Source organism: Cygnus atratus, chromosome 1, assembly GCF_013377495.2.
Source record: "Cygnus atratus isolate AKBS03 ecotype Queensland, Australia chromosome 1, CAtr_DNAZoo_HiC_assembly, whole genome shotgun sequence".
Classification (NCBI taxonomy): domain Eukaryota; kingdom Metazoa; phylum Chordata; class Aves; order Anseriformes; family Anatidae; genus Cygnus; species Cygnus atratus.
The window spans coordinates 193,742,855-193,758,701 of record NC_066362.1 but is presented as its reverse complement, the minus strand read 5'-3'; the positions used below and the strand labels follow the sequence as shown (position 1 = coordinate 193,758,701).

Genomic DNA, 15,847 nt, shown 5'->3' with positions numbered 1-15,847 from the left:
TCTAAGTCTGTCTTTTGAGTTATTAAAGTGTAATGTGTGGTCTCTATGAGAAGCCTTTATCAAGATGGAAATTATAAACTGAATAAGATGTAAGTACATTGGTATTTCTTCTAATATATTGCCTGCAAATTGTTGTTACCGTCTTGGATATGCGGTAATCTGGAAAAAATCCAGTCAAGCCAAAAGAAAGTACTCTTAAAGGACTATGCCAGGCATGTAAACTTGAGGAACTCCCATGGAGGGGAAAGGAACTCAGCAAAGAGCCGGGAAGTTGGGAGTGTGAATCATTGCAGCTGGAGTCAGTGCAGTTCGTCAAGCTGGATTCTTGATAAATGAAAGAAGCAGAAAGGAAGTCAAAAATAAAACCAAGTGAGAGAAGAACAAGAAGTTCTGTTCTCTTGAAATCCCCTAAAGGGGAGGGAAGGATAGATTTCCCCAGCAGAGGCAGGCAGAAGATGGAGAGGACCACCCTGCCAGCTGTCAAGGAGGTTCAGGCTGCAGGTGTGCTCCTGAAAAAAGCACTGCTGAGGTATGGCCCTCTGCACATGCAGCTACTTTATGTTTCAGGTAAGTTTTATGTGACAACCTGGAGAAAAGATTAGCATTGGTTTCATCTTAAGGTTTGCATTGATAAGATACATTCTTAACTGTTTCCAATTTTGCTATCAAGAATGTAATCCTTTTTTTTTGGAGAAACGGCATTTTGATCCTGAGAAGAACCCATTTTGCCATTTGGAGAAATGGCATTTTGATCCTGAGAAGAACCCATTTGGTCTCATGAAAGAATACCTCATATGGTGCAAACTACATTTATCCCCATACTGCACAGGCACCCTGGAAGAAAAAATGGCAGAGTCAGGCCACAGGCCAGAAGAACCAGTGTCACAACCAATATCCAACTTCTGGGGCAGATTTCCTCTGCCTTGCCTTACACAGTTATCTGTATAAGGCTTAGCACAAGGCCGATCAAGTCACAGATGAGACTAAATGATATTACAATATAAAATAAGAATATTTTCACTGTTTGTTTATTTACTTCAAATTTTCTTAAGTAAGTGTTAAATTGACATTAGCATTTGAGAAAGAACTTCCCATTTAAACTAAAGTAGCTGAGCATGCAAAGGAAAAGGATTAATACCACTTCACTACTTTACTTCCGTGATGTTTGTTGACCAATCCAGAAAGAATTTGATATAAATCTAGGGGCAAATCCTTAACAGGTAACAGGCAGTCTCTGTTCTGGTGTCACGGTATTCCTTTGTACCAACTGCAGTTTATGTCTCACAGAGCTCCACTGAGAGAGCCAAAAATTCACTAAGCAGTTTAGTCAGACTAAGTGTACAGAGCAGTAATGAGCAGAGCATCCTGTTTTGAAAGGGATAATTACTAAACTGTCACAGCAGAAAAAAACATCGTTTTGTCTGTGAAGTACTAGGTCATTTAGTCACATAAGGAACAGGCATGAAACCAAAGGATGGATAACTTTTTCCTAAGTCTGACCACTTACTAAAGATGTCAAAGAAGGGGGAAAAATCCTAATGTAATAAACACATCAAACACTTGTTTGTTGTGCAGTAGGAGGGAGCAGATGTACTTTCCTAAGAAGTGGGGACTGTCCTGCTGATTTTGGCTTCTTTTACATCCATGTGACCTTGGGAATATGTCTCTTTCTGCATTTCAATCTAATGTTCACTGGTAACACAGGCCACATGATTTTCCATGAATGCATGGAGCTGTTCCCGTGTGAATGCCTTCGAAAGCTAGAAACATTTGTCTGCCATACCCTGGCAAAACCAAAAAATATGAAAACAAACCAATCTGTAAGCAACTCAAGAAACATTTCATTTCCTGTATGCTAATTGTGGTCCTTAGATTACAATTGTTTGATAACAATGAACTGCATAGGAAAGGGTGTGAATGACTGTGAACAATCAGGTCAGGATGCCACTGGATTTTTAGTATGGGATATTAATATATTGAAGAAAATGAGTGAAGACTAGCAAGAATTTTACCATAAATTTAACCATTAAGCTGTGTGGGCTCTCTGTGACATGAAATGGTTTTCCTCTGACCGTGGATCAGCAAGGAGTGGAGCAACATGAGGATTCCAATAAGTAGCCATGGAGTAAAGGCTTTGTGCTGCCATGGGGGCTGTCACCATGGCTGGGATTGCCTTTGGGTGTAAAGCACAGTCCTCTAAATACAAAGTCACCTGCAGTGGAGAGAATTAGGTCAGATAAACTATATTTCAGATATCCATGCATTAAATGCTTGGGTTAGAGTGAGACAGTTGGAACAGATGACCTTGTAAGTCTCTTCCAACCTTAATGAGTCTATGATTCTATGAGATAAACCTTTCTTGGGGTGTGTCTTCCTCTCTTTTGACTGTAAAGGCAGTACTGAGTGACTGGCTTCAATGGAGACATCTTGACTGCATGTGTTGGGTGAGATAATGATCTTCTTGCCCACCTTTCTTTATATTCTACTGTGCAATGATTGATTATATTACAACAGCTGCCAAAATTAGTTAGAAGCAATATGCTGAGAGACAGAACTTGTCCTAAAAAGGGTTAGAGCTGAAGGGTAGATTGAAAGGAAGGGACTCTTGCATGCATTTCAGATTTCATTTATTATTCTTTTGAAATTAATTAGGTATAAATTATATATATTAACAGTCACTAGTGTTTCCTCTGTTAGTAGCTATGAGCTAGCTTTTTGAACCACAAGTAGTTTTGCTTTATGGAATAAAACTTCTCCTATACAACTAATTTCAGGAAATTAGAGCCCACAGCCCTGTGCTTTAAGCAATATTTCTTTTTTTTTTTTTTTTTCCTTCAGACAGAATGATGATGATTTCTAAAACTTTGATCAGAGTTAAATATAAGGAACTTTTGTTGAACTATATTTTATTGAAAGTTTTTTAAAATTACAGATAAAATCTCTGGATCTTAATGAGCACCAAAGAAAATATTTTGTGAAAGAAGAAAAGCTAACTCTTCAGCTGTATTGTGCAGGTACATTTGGAGAGAAAAGGACTTGGCAACTTTATTTTCCAGAGGAAGTCTTTCATTATGAGCAGAAAATAAACAAGTGGCTCAGTAGACACTGGCTTCTCTGTCTAAGGTGCCTGCTTGAGTGGTATCAGTACAGGGTGCTAGCTTCAAAAATGTAAAATAAGAAAGGAAATTTGATAATCAGAAAAACTGGGTGGGCACCTTTAATGTCACATTTAAGTAGTTTAATGTCTGTCTCTGGCAGCCTCATTTTTTCTACCTTCTTCTCCTGCTTCATTTCCCACATCCTATACATTTGTTCATCTTCTCCCCTTTGCCATTGTCTTCCAAGTTTCCAGACCACTTTCTATACATCCTCCTGGCCTCATATTAGCTGTTCTGTTCCTGCCTGGCTAGCTGTCGACACCTCCATCTGGCGAGCAATCTATTCCTCCATCTATTTACAGTTCAGAGAATACTATGCCTATACTCTCACTTGTAATAAAGGAATTTCTAATTTTTGGCTTCATTGTGCTCATTCACTTAGAGCTTTTTAGGGCCTGGAGTTGTCTCTTAGGGCCTCAGTTGGTGCGCCCCCATCACCCAAATCCTGACTGGCACTGGCAGGGTTAGGAATGATCTAACTGCAGCTTTAATAGGCACTCCATGGGTGTTCACAGCCATGGGTGTGGGATGAAACTCCTACCTAGGAGTCACTCCAAAGGTCCAAACCCAGTACTTTCCCCCGAATCCATCCTGTGTGAGAGGCCAAGTAAGAGCCCTGCCTGGAGCAGGGTGGGAGCCGGACTCTGACTCAGATGTAACTGGCTCACGTACTCATTTTCCTGTTATTAGCAAAGGAGCTAATCTGAAACAGATCTCTTGGCAACTTCTTTCCTTTTCACTGGTCTGCTCTATGAGGTAATGGGATGGGATGAAAGCTCAAAGGGGGAGATAGCAACTGCTTGCCTTCACCCAGGGCTTCTCTGGGGTCAGTAACCCACATAGCTCCTTGTGCCTCTTGCACAGTTGTGCAATCAAACACATTATTTACATAAAATAACAGTTGTGATCTTTTCCTCTTGAATGATATAGGGCCTTCACCTAGCCATATAGTATTGGCATGCTCTACTTCTAAATAGCCTCATGTGTGGATGACTGATGAAACAAAACAGCCTGAGGCAAACAGTCAGCGAGGACCACTTAGCAGAATGTGGCTTTGCAGACAGGTGTATAAAGTAATGCCTGTTGGATCACATACACTTCCTGCAGAAATTGTTCTCTAGAAAATTTGTTTGGTGGTCCGATCTAGCGGACTTAAAGTGCCAGTACTGACAGCACAAACTGGATAATCACTGAGAGTATGGTCTTGTTCCTGCCCTACTCCCAACATCAGGATCAAGAAATCATAGAATCATATAGGTTGGAAAAGACTTTCAGGATCATCGTCCACCCATCAGCCTGACCTACTGAGTTCCATTACTAAAGCATGTACCTTAGTGCCACATCCACACCTCTCTTAAATACTTCCAGGGAGGAGGACTAACATTTCCTTTGGCAGCCTGTTCCAATGCTTCCTAAGCCCCTCTATGAAGAAATTCTTCCTAATATCCAATCTAAACCTCCCCGTCAGAGTTTGATACCATTTCCTCATGTCCTACCACTTGTCACCTGAGAAAAGAGACTGCCATCCTTCTTGCTATAACCTTCTTTCAGGTAGTTGCAGAGAGTGATGAGGTGTTCCTCATCAGTGTAACACCACCAGCCTTATCTGCTTTGCTGGTAAACCATCCCAAACTTTTTTTTTTTCCCCATAAATTAGTTTGCTTATTTATTTATTTATCTATTTATATCTTATTTTATTTATTTATTTGCTATTATTTTTTTACCCACTATATATTACAGACATACCTCGATGTCAGGTCCTGTGGAAACCCAGATACCCACTGCTCTGAACCTGGCAACATGACACCTTTGTTACCTGTGTCACAGATTGATCTGCAGAGTCCTGGACCATTGAAGAATCTGGTTTCAGTCACCTTGGGTTTGTACTGGAACCTGTCACAGGAAGTATTTCATTGCATTTTTCAATGGTAGCCCCAAACTCACAGCAAAATGTGGCTATACAGGGAAAAAAAATAAAAAGAAATAGAGTTTGCCTACAGAAGTATGTTTTATGCAAAGGTGGATATACAAATAACTTTTTTTTTTCTTTTTTTTTTTTTTTTCCCCAAATAATGATAATTTCTCATGGAGGTATCAACAGTAAATGTCACTTAAATTGTGTTATTTATTTCTAAGGTCTTGTTCAATCAGTATTTTGGTACAATAGAGTCTAATGAGGATGAAAAACACAGCATTGAAATTCTTGTTGTAATAAGGAATGACACATTACATATGCTTAAGAGAGTTTTTATACACCTAAAATCACAGTACAAAGGAGAGACATGTATCTACTGTTTGCTCTCTGTAAGAGAGGCCTCTGTTTGCTCTGAAGATGATGTTAATGAACTTCAGAGCAGGATGTCATTTCCAACCCTGGAAAGCTTTGTCTTTCCATGTGAGATGTCCTAGGTTGTCTGAGAACTCCTCACAGGCCTTGTAGGTAAGATATGGATATAATATATGGCATACAGGCAGCATATGGAGGCCAGAGCACATTAGGGCAACCAAAATTGGATTTAAGCCTAAGTTCAGGCAGTCGAAAGATTCCTCCAGTGTTTACTGATCTGTTTCAGAGATAAAGGAAAGTACTTAAGAAAAAAATGGGGATATTTTTTGAGTCAAGTGAAGCTTTTATCTATTAACAATTAATGCTTTGACGCATGAAGTTATGCCTCATTGCGCAGAGAGTATCTTTTTATATTTTTTTTGTTGTCAATGCATTGGAAGTGCTGTGACTTCCTGTCCCAGTGCATGTTCAGTGTAACACAAACAAGAACAGCTATTGAGCATGACTCCTAAGGAAACTGGTGTCTGTAGTTTGGGGGAAAAAAAGGCACTGTGCAAATGGGTAGAGCTGGCATCCTGGGCAAGAAAATGCACTGCACCAGGAGATTTGGGTTCCAGCTCTCAGGTGTGCCCCTGGGGCCATGGTGCAACTTTGTGGAGGAGCACCAAGTTGGCTCCACTCTCCCTTGCAACATCTGGTTTCTGATTCAGCTGGTGGCCAGGCTGGCCCTTAGCACAGGTCTGAGCAACCTGACTTTGCTCCATCCTCTGCTGTTGCCAGCAGCTGCGGTGACGTGAGTGCTTTCGAACAGAGGGCTGCCCTGGCCTTGACTTTCCATCTGACGTTAACAGCCTGAACACAATGTAGGAGACGCCAGGCTGGCACCAAGCCATGGGAGAATTCCCTCCGCTCTTGGCAATCCACCATCAGAGAGCTGTTGTGTTCTCTTGGCATGGGGAGAGGGCCTCCACGTCAGTGTATTCTCCACGGGATGAGTGGAAATATTTTACTGAATTCCTTCTTCTCACTTGATGGATTTTAATGGAACAATATGTCAGACATTTCAGTGAGTTAATTGCTTTCCTCATGAAGGCAAAGTATTTGCTTGTTGATAAACAGAGACATATCAGACTAGCTTTTATAAAACAATAGCTTGGTTAAATTAACATTTTGGTAATTTTCTTATCATGCAGCACACTATGGAACTGCTGGGGGAATGGCCAAGTAGGTACATTAATTTTACTAAAGAATACAGCAAGTAATTTAAAGTTTTGGTTTGCACATTTTAAAGGGAAAGTATGGAAGGGTGAAGGAGAGGATTAAATCTGAATTACAGATTAAAAACAAATAATCCAAAATGTGAAGATTGTTACACTGAGAATTTTTATGAAGACTAAGCTTCCCAGGTGAAGCCAGTAATCTATCATTAGTCTAAAATCTGAACAGCAAGTAAAATACAAAGTTGTTTTTCGTTCAGTTACAATAATGCTAACACTTAGAGCTAACAATACAGTTAGGTCTGATGTACACAAACTTTCTGGTATATATCTCTTTTCCCAGCTGTTCTGTTCACTCATCCTCTGTCACCCTCTGTCTGCAGCCCTTTTGAGAGGATGGTGCAGGGAGTTTTCAAGAAGTCAACAGTGTCCTGAGTCCTTTGCTGGGAAGAGTATGACACTGGTATTCCTCAATCTGGGGTCTGCTCAGACTTTTTTATACACTACTACAATATGCTTACTTTATCTCCAGTGATTCCCAATTCCATATTTTGTTTGTTTTTCTATTCTCTTTTATTATTGGTAAAAACTGTTTTAGCAAACACACATGGTTGCACTCCTACAGTGACCAGTAATTGACCATTACCATTTGTGTTTACAGTCCTGGGGCTTTTGGTATCTGTCTGCTGCTATACTGTGCCACATTTTTATCCTAGAATCATAGGGAGTTCACTCTACACAGAAAAACTACTCGTTATCACTACCTATTAGTTAGCAGTAGGCATTGCACCACACAATTGCACACAGATAAACTAAAGCTAAAACAATTTAGGATAGAGCCGTCTGCCCAGTAAACAATTGCTATCACAGCTGTGACATGCTAAAATCATCTCAAGCTAAGAGAATTGTGGACAAGTCCAGAGAACCTGCATAGCTGGGTTAATGTAAAGTCTGTGGCTTCTTATTAAAATGATTTTTACCTTTGTACAGGGCTCAAATTTGGGTTAGGAAATTTATGGAAAGGTTTTCTGAAAGTCTAGGATGAGCACAGATACTTTTAAAGAGTTGTACATAGGTAGCAGGTTTCCATTGGTGTACACATTTACAGACAATTAATTTTAAATCTCCTAATCTTGAACTGGGTCCCAGCCCAGGGTTGTGATTCTGCTGCCTAAACAGATACCAAGCACCATCCGAGTGTACAGAGAATGTGAGCAATGTATGCAAGGTTGGCAGATGTGATACAGGACCCACATCTGGGCTAGCATGTGCAGGCCAGGCACTAGATGTCTATATTTAAGCATCTGAACTGAATCCAAGTGTCTTCATATTCATGTTTATGGACACCTTCAAGGGTATCCTCCATTTTTGCTCCATCTCATCATTCATAACATGAAACAGCACTGTCACTGAAGGTAGGATTAGTGCTATCAGCTTCTCAGATGACCCTGTCTCTGCTGAAGTTGAATGGTTCTTAGATTTTAACAAAATAGCTCTGTGACATCTAAAGATAAAGTTGACGTGTTGTGAGGTGGGTGATAATGGAAGCTTTGCTATTCCTATTATATTAATTTGGATAAGTTGCTTTTTGAAGAATTCAATATTCTGTCTCAATCAGGGTGATAAAACACACATTAGTAGATTCTTATTCAGTGGGCTATGGACAATCTTTGTGGAAATGGGTATTTCAGACAGAAGTCAATATTAAATAGGGACACTTAGTACAGGTCTGTCACAGGCAGAAGAACACCTGTAGGTAGTCAGCTAATCATACTGCCCGCTCCCCAAAAGAGTCTTAGGAACTGTGCAAAAATCTGCAAATGCTGCAAATGTTAGTATGGCTTCCTAAACTGAGAAACTATGTGAAAATTAGGTTCCTCAGAGATGATGCCTACAGGTAGCTACGCTCTGAGGAAGGAATAACTTATGCTAACCACTAGAAAATGAATATATCAATAGCACACTTCTCTCTGGATTATAGGCACTTCGTTCTACTTTACATCACCCTGTGGGCAACTAGCTAAATCTTTTATTTTAAGAAAAACAGGACTGGCTCTTAAAAAAATCTTGATATCTGGGCACTCTTTAAAAAGCAGCAAGTAGAACTCTCTTTTGAAACTTTGCACTTTATTGGGGTAGAAATACCAGCAGCTGAACATGACTATTTTCAGCATCAGTGCATACTTCAAAGTACATGACAAAGCCAGAGAATCACGTTGCCCTTTGTGCAAAGTGGGGAAGCTCCAATGGGCAAGAATGACAGTGCCACCACTAAAGAATAGCCTACAGCCTGGTGTGTAGGGCACATTTTGGAAACATACCGGCTTGACTACCATTAGGTTACTGTTCTTCACACAACCTTTTCTAAACCTGAGCTGTTGTATAAAGGTGGGATGAGGACAGCTGAGGAAAGCACAACAGGTCTTATATTTATGTTTGCTCTTTTCCCACTTTGCACTGGTGGTACATATTGTCAACTTTCAGATGTGAGCTAAGAACTGAGAGTTTGAGGAAATGGATCTGCAATACTCCAAAGAACATATTTTAAAGGAACTTAGAGAAAGAACTAATTACAGAAACACTAAATGAGTCAAAATAAGTAACACAAATACTTCCTGAAAGAAACGTATAAGCCTTGAAATTGTGTAAATATACAGTGAGAAAAGAATTTTAATAAGATTGTTCCTATACGGTTTAAGTATTAAGAGACTCTTATGAAAGCTTAATCTTGACCAAGCTTCAGCTCTGAAACCATGTGAATGTGAGTATCTCATTATAACTGCAGATTGGAATTTTTATGGTCAAATCACTGACAGAAAACATCATTATTACTAATGTGATAAGTGAATGTACTAATCATCTGTTTCTTGACAAACTAAATTTAGGCTTTAACCTAAGATCTATTCTCAGTTTTTCTCTAGTTTATTTCATCTTATTTTGTGGTTAGTTCTCAAAGTACAAGCAGAAATTTGTCCATTTACGACATACAGCCAGTTTGTCTCTTAGCATATATATATATATGTATTTTTTTTTTTCATTTTTGGGAGAAGGTGGTGGGTGGTGGGGTTAGGGCCTAATTTTGGCAGTTTGTCTAAAATTTGGCAGTCTTTTATAAAAGATCTAAGTCTATTAGCATTTTCTTATTCTCTCTATCATATACATTTTTATGCTTTTTTTTATTTTTTATTTTTATTAGCAGCAATATGAGTCTCAAATAGAATTTGGGTGTCTGAGATACTGATTATTGTCATGATATGTTTAGTACTTGTACCCACTAGTGTCAAAACCATACAAGAGTAAATGCTCCTTTAGTGCCATTGGATATCTAAAATAGTGTGCCTTAACTTGAGGAAGTATTGCCAATCTGCTCACACTGAGGCCAAACTCAATTCCCACATAGGACCAGCTAGCCCATGACATGTGGTTATAATTGAAAGTCCTCTGAGCTAATCTAAGCAATAAATTTGCATTCTGAGCCCAACCTGCAGGCTTAGGATTCTGAAATGGTAGATCTGAAGGCGGATTTGTTTTCAAATATACATTTACAAAAGTGTCGGTAGAAACAACATTTTTTTGAGTTCTCAGGAGCCCTCTGGAAAGTGTCTATATGTACATGGAGCTCTGTTGCTTGAAAGAGTGTCAGGAAATTATATTTAATATATGTGTATTGTTCCAATTGTCTTGTTTCTAATGGACCTGTGGGAACACTCTTTCAAAGTGTAGTTGTCCTTAAGCCTTTATGTATTGTTTTAAGAGACCATAAAAAAAAAAAAAAAAAGCACCAACATTTTTACACAACATGAGAAACTAGAAACTTTACTGAGCAAAGTTTCTTTTCCTGGTAAATGTTACTCATGCTTGAAAAATGAAATGCTGTTTTGAGTTTGGCTGGTTGATCACTTCAGGAATAACTATTTGACTATCATTTGGTAGGGAGGAGGGCATGAATGAAGAGGAGATTCATGCTGCTACTTGGTTTCAGAAAAAAAAAAAAAGTTTTCATGTTTTAATATATCAGTTCAATTTCATGAAATAGGCCAGAGAAGATTCTATAAAGTTTTCAAAACTGGTAAATTGTGGCACAACAAAATCACTCATAAATAATATGCCAAGCACTGGTAAAGTGATTTATCACTGCTTCTGTTCAAATTTTTTCATGTCATATGTCTTCTATTGGTGGGATAAATTTAAATGAATAATTAGCGTCTAATATTTGGCAATCTGTAGAGCTGCATATGCTTGGCTAATACACGTTACTGCTTCTACTTAGCACTCTAATGCTTTCCTACAAATGCATTGAAAGGAAACGATAAAGACAAAAATGTTTTGTTTTCTCAGCCTACACACTTTCTGTATTTTTGCCGTAGCCCTAGTATCCTCTGCATAATTACACTACCTTCACTGTCTATCCCCATCTTTCATTTGAACCTGTCCATCAGATGTGGTTTTATTTCTATTGCTATTACCAAGACAATATCAGATTATAGATGAAAAATATAGGAGATGAATCTCAAAAAAGAGAATGCATTTTAAATGCACTGAAATTGATGCCTGAAGAGATGGGCCCACAGTTGACCAAACAGTCTGTAGTCAAGAACCAGTCTTGATTTTCTACTTAATCTTAAGTTCTCTCAAAATAGAACCTGTGAATAACTTTCTATCACTTTTAGTTAGCTAGATAAATAGCTCTATTACATCTCACTCAGTAATGACTCAGCACAGAGCACTTCAGCCCATCTCTCCATGATATTTAACTTCCTTATATATATAATCATAGCAATATAGCTGGAAGGAACAATTGGAGGTCATTTAGTCCAACCTCCCACTTGAAGAAAGGCTACCGCCAACACTAGATTAGGTAAATCATATATCTAACCTGTTCTGTTCTCTCAGCTCCTGTTTCTGATAGAGCTAACGGCCTGTCTCTGGGGTAGAGTAAAAAGGAGCTACAGATAAGAGATGCTGACTGTGACCAACAGATAAATTTCTCTGCCAGGATGGAATATAATAAGAAATACTGTCCTATGTGGGGATCGGGTAATGGTACTGTGAGGGATCTTGCAGTAATGAGGAACTGCCCAAAATCTTATTAACGTCTTGCATCAGAATAAAGGTGTATATCCTTTGATTTGTCTTTTGATAAACAAATGTGTAGGGGTACCTTCCTGTTCATCAAATTAACAGCAACCTAATTGCCAACCAGCAAAATTACACATACTATTTACTAGAGGAGAGGTTGAACAACAAATGGTGTGTAACAATATAATAGTCTTAAGATGTTGAGGTGCTATGGTGATAAACATGGAGAACGAAACTATGCAGAATGAAATAGGAATGTGTTAATATCATAGTAATTCAACAATAGGCCCATGGGAGAAACATTCTGCAAAATTCCATTAATCAAAACTATCTTATGTCATGATTTAAGAGGTTTTTGCTGTTACTCATTTTCTTCTGCACCCTATATTTTATCTCTACATGCTACTTGCTTACCTTCAAGAAAAACAATAAAAACAAAACAACATCAACAAAAATCTGGCTTAGAAACTGAATTTTGCATTACACCTCATAGTAAGTGGTTCAACTTGTCTTACACCTAGGAAAAATGCTATATCATTTACTTATATTGTAAAAAGCAACAAATGGTCTTGTTTAACATAAGATGTAATCCATTAGTTTTATACTTTGGGTGAATAGTAAATCCAGCTAACCAAAGAATGTCAGCCCTACACATGGTTCTGTAAGAGCTCTAGGAATGAAAGGTGGCAGAACGACACCATTTTTCTTGATTGCAGTTGGCGTCACCAGAATTTTCAAGGCAATATTGTGTTAAAAACCTTCCTGTTAACAGATGAGTTGAATACTTCACAGTTGCTTGAGTATTAAATCATGCAGCAGATGCTTGGTTGATCCATCTGTGTTCTTTTGCCCACTTGCTCAAACAAGCCCAACAATACGATAAGCAATAGTTAAGCTGGGCTATATTTTGAAATCAGATTATCACATTAACGTATGTTTGCTCTGGGAAATGTGTTGCTAAATTCAGTAATTTGAGGAAATTCTATATTTTTAATATTGTTCTCATAAAAGAAGGAAAAAAATGCAGAAAAATTAGCAGAATTTTGCCTTTGAAGATTTCAGATGCATCTTAAATTAATAAGAATGCAAAACCACCTTCTTTTTTAATACAGTTTGAAGAACTATGGTTCTCTAAAATGAAACTTGGAGCTAAACTATAGTAAGGTTTGTGTTTTCTTACTAAGCTGAAAAGTGCTTTCTTCTTGTTCTTGTTCTTGTTCTTGTTCTTGTTCTTGTTCTTGTTCTTGTTCTACTACTACTACCGCCACCACCACTACTTCTTTTTAATGTTGTGTCATAGCAATCTCAAAATTTAATGATTTTGTCTGTTCCTGCTTCTATTTTTCTGAAGAACTGGGAAATATCTTAATCTTTGAAAATTCAATAGACCTTTTTACAATTTTTTTGCATCATACTGAGAGCATTAATTTTTTCTAAAGCTCGGTATCATTGTGTTTACACTGTGAAGGGAAGATCTTTATATATTTAGTTGTTCTTTCAGTCCAGCTGTCCACTAAAATGACAGCATTTCACTTGCTTAGAACAGCTGATTTGAAGTAAAAAGACCAAGCAGTAACTGACAAATTTGAAGTTTTTTAAAATTTATTTCTGCCTTGGGGGTGGAAGGGTCAGGGGAAATAGATATTAGAAAGGTTGTGAAGTTCTGGTTATAAAGATCTGGTTATAAAGATTGAAAGGTCAAAGGGCTATTTTATCAGACTTTTTTAGGCATCTGCCCAGTGTGACTTCATTAATATCTATCTGCATATCTGAGCATCTAACTGTCTTTAAATTTTGGCCAATGATGGCTCGGTCAAAAGTTATTAATTACTACAGATAATTGCTTTTCAATGACAGATGTATATGATATTCTAAATGTGTTTTCAAATGTGTTATGGACATGCCAGGAAAAAGAGAAAATATAAATGTATTTTTAAAAATGCAACAATTCTGACTCTGGTTTTTTTTTTTTTTTTTTTTTTTTTTTTTTCAGCTCAGTTGCAGTTTTCTGGGTAATACACTGAGACAACTCTCAAAACTAATTGTGAGCAAGTAACATGTCATTCTTCAGTCTCCAACACATCAACAGAAAAATCAAGTCTTCAACTATATATGCCAACTTCTACTCTCTCTCAAATAAATACATATGAAGATAATATATTATTTTTTCTCAGTAAAAATATTAAATATGGCACTAACGTTATACAAGGTGGTAAATAAATTCATTTTAGAGGCTGTGATGAAGAGGGAAACTGATTAAAATGATGGTTTAGATAAACTGAACTGAGTCAGTCTCCCCTTGTGACAGAAAACAGCTTTTTAAAATTACATACAATTATTAGATGTGACCTGATGTCTCATGCTTCTGTGTACAGGAAAAAATATATATATATAAAAAGCACTGAATGGCATGTAGGAAAAAGTTGTATTGCATTTGGTGCAATTCTCACTTACTCAGTCTGCAGTTAAAACTCTGATGGAGCCTACTACATGACTAGATTTCAAATTGTATTTCAGGATGGATATCTGTTTTATGGGGGGGCAGGGGCTGTCTGATTCTGCAGCAAAACAATCTCTGATAGAGGAGGATAGTTTAATTAATCACAATTAATGCCTCTCATTCTAATTTTAACTGTTGTTACTACAGTTCTCATAGGAGGAATGTATGTCTCCCTCCTTTGCTTCTTTTTCTTTACTTGATGGAAAATGACAATGCAACATGCCAGTAAAATACGCTGAGATACATTTCAATATGTTGAAAAATACATGAGACTTCAAGACTATTTCCAGATCCTATTAATATATTACAGTTTCACTGCATAGCAGTAGTGACCTGAACATTAAATACGAAACAAGAGTTGCCCTTAAAAAAAAAAAAAAAAGAAGAAGAAGAAAAGGTGGGCAATTTGCTGAACACCTTTGTAAATTTCTGGAGAAAAAACTATGTCTGAAGAGCTTCACGATGAAGCATGACCTGAACATCATTGTAACAACCCTACAAATCTTGCTCAATGCAAAACACTTTGAGTAATTAGATCAAGTACTTTCCCACAGCTGACCTGCATCTAATAACCATACTTTTTTTTCTTTTTTTTTTTATCATTCTGTGTGTGATGTTTTTAGATTTTCAAGGATGAAAATGTACACACAAAATGCTTGTGCTGTTTTCTTTAAGAGCACCCTTAAAGGGTGATGTGCTCTGCAAGGTTCCTGAAAGTTCTGAATATTGACTTCCAATTCAGAAAATTATGCTGAGCATCAACTTGCCAAATCCTACTGTAGTGAACGTTTCAAGATAACTTTTAATGGCATGTAGTGACACTGTGCTGTAGGGAAGTTAGATGATATGTGCCTGAAGAAAATAAGTGATTTAGTAAGAATCTTGAAATCTTGTCTTACATATGTTTTCTTAAAAACTTTCTTTGTAGACAAAAATAAATAAAAATCCATCTGTGAGAGAAAAAATAAACAAAATCAAGACAAAAATGAAACAGCTATTTTTAGTTTGAGACATTTGTTTTTCCAAAAGGGAAAATCTGTGATGAGTCATTCCAGCAACTGGTGCTTAATCTGGGTTGGTCACACGCCTATGACCTTTTTAACATGGGCCCAACCACTAAAAGGTTCCTGAATAAACTAAAACCAGAAGTCCATAAAATATATGAAGGCCTATGACTACTAAATACCATCTATTGAAGTCACCTCCACTTTAGGATTGTTTATCTGTGCCCATGCTTATAACTAGTGCTTCTTGCATCAGTCTTGTTAGCTAAGCATTGCATCAAGATGAATTTAGGATAGCTTAGTAACAACAGCTTCAACTTGTGCTTATACCTAGCAACATTTATTATGCTGTACACTGTATATGCCATTGCTCCCAGCAACTATGGCAGTGCTCATCTTTTAGGGTCAAATAGATTTTTCTTATCTTCATTGTGCAGCAATACACTTTGTCAATATACTGCAAAGCCATCTTTCCTTCCCAGGTTTGGAACTACAGTCATCCTTCTAATCACCTCAGGGAGATGAAAATAAGATGAAAAATTCCTGAAAAACTGCTTCCAGACTGCTCCATAGAAGCTATGACAGGCAGGCTGGCAAAGAAC

At 37.6% G+C, this 15,847-nt stretch overlaps 1 long non-coding RNA gene across 1 annotated transcript; it reads left to right on the top strand.

Annotated features, from left to right (window-relative positions):
- Positions 1-429: 429 nt before the first annotated feature.
- Positions 430-14,508, top strand: LOC118245967 (uncharacterized). The gene is made up of 3 exons (XR_004778045.2): positions 430-567; positions 4,899-5,037; positions 13,735-14,508. It is a non-coding gene; the product is annotated as an uncharacterized LOC118245967 (long non-coding RNA).
- Positions 14,509-15,847: the final 1,339 nt, after the last annotated feature.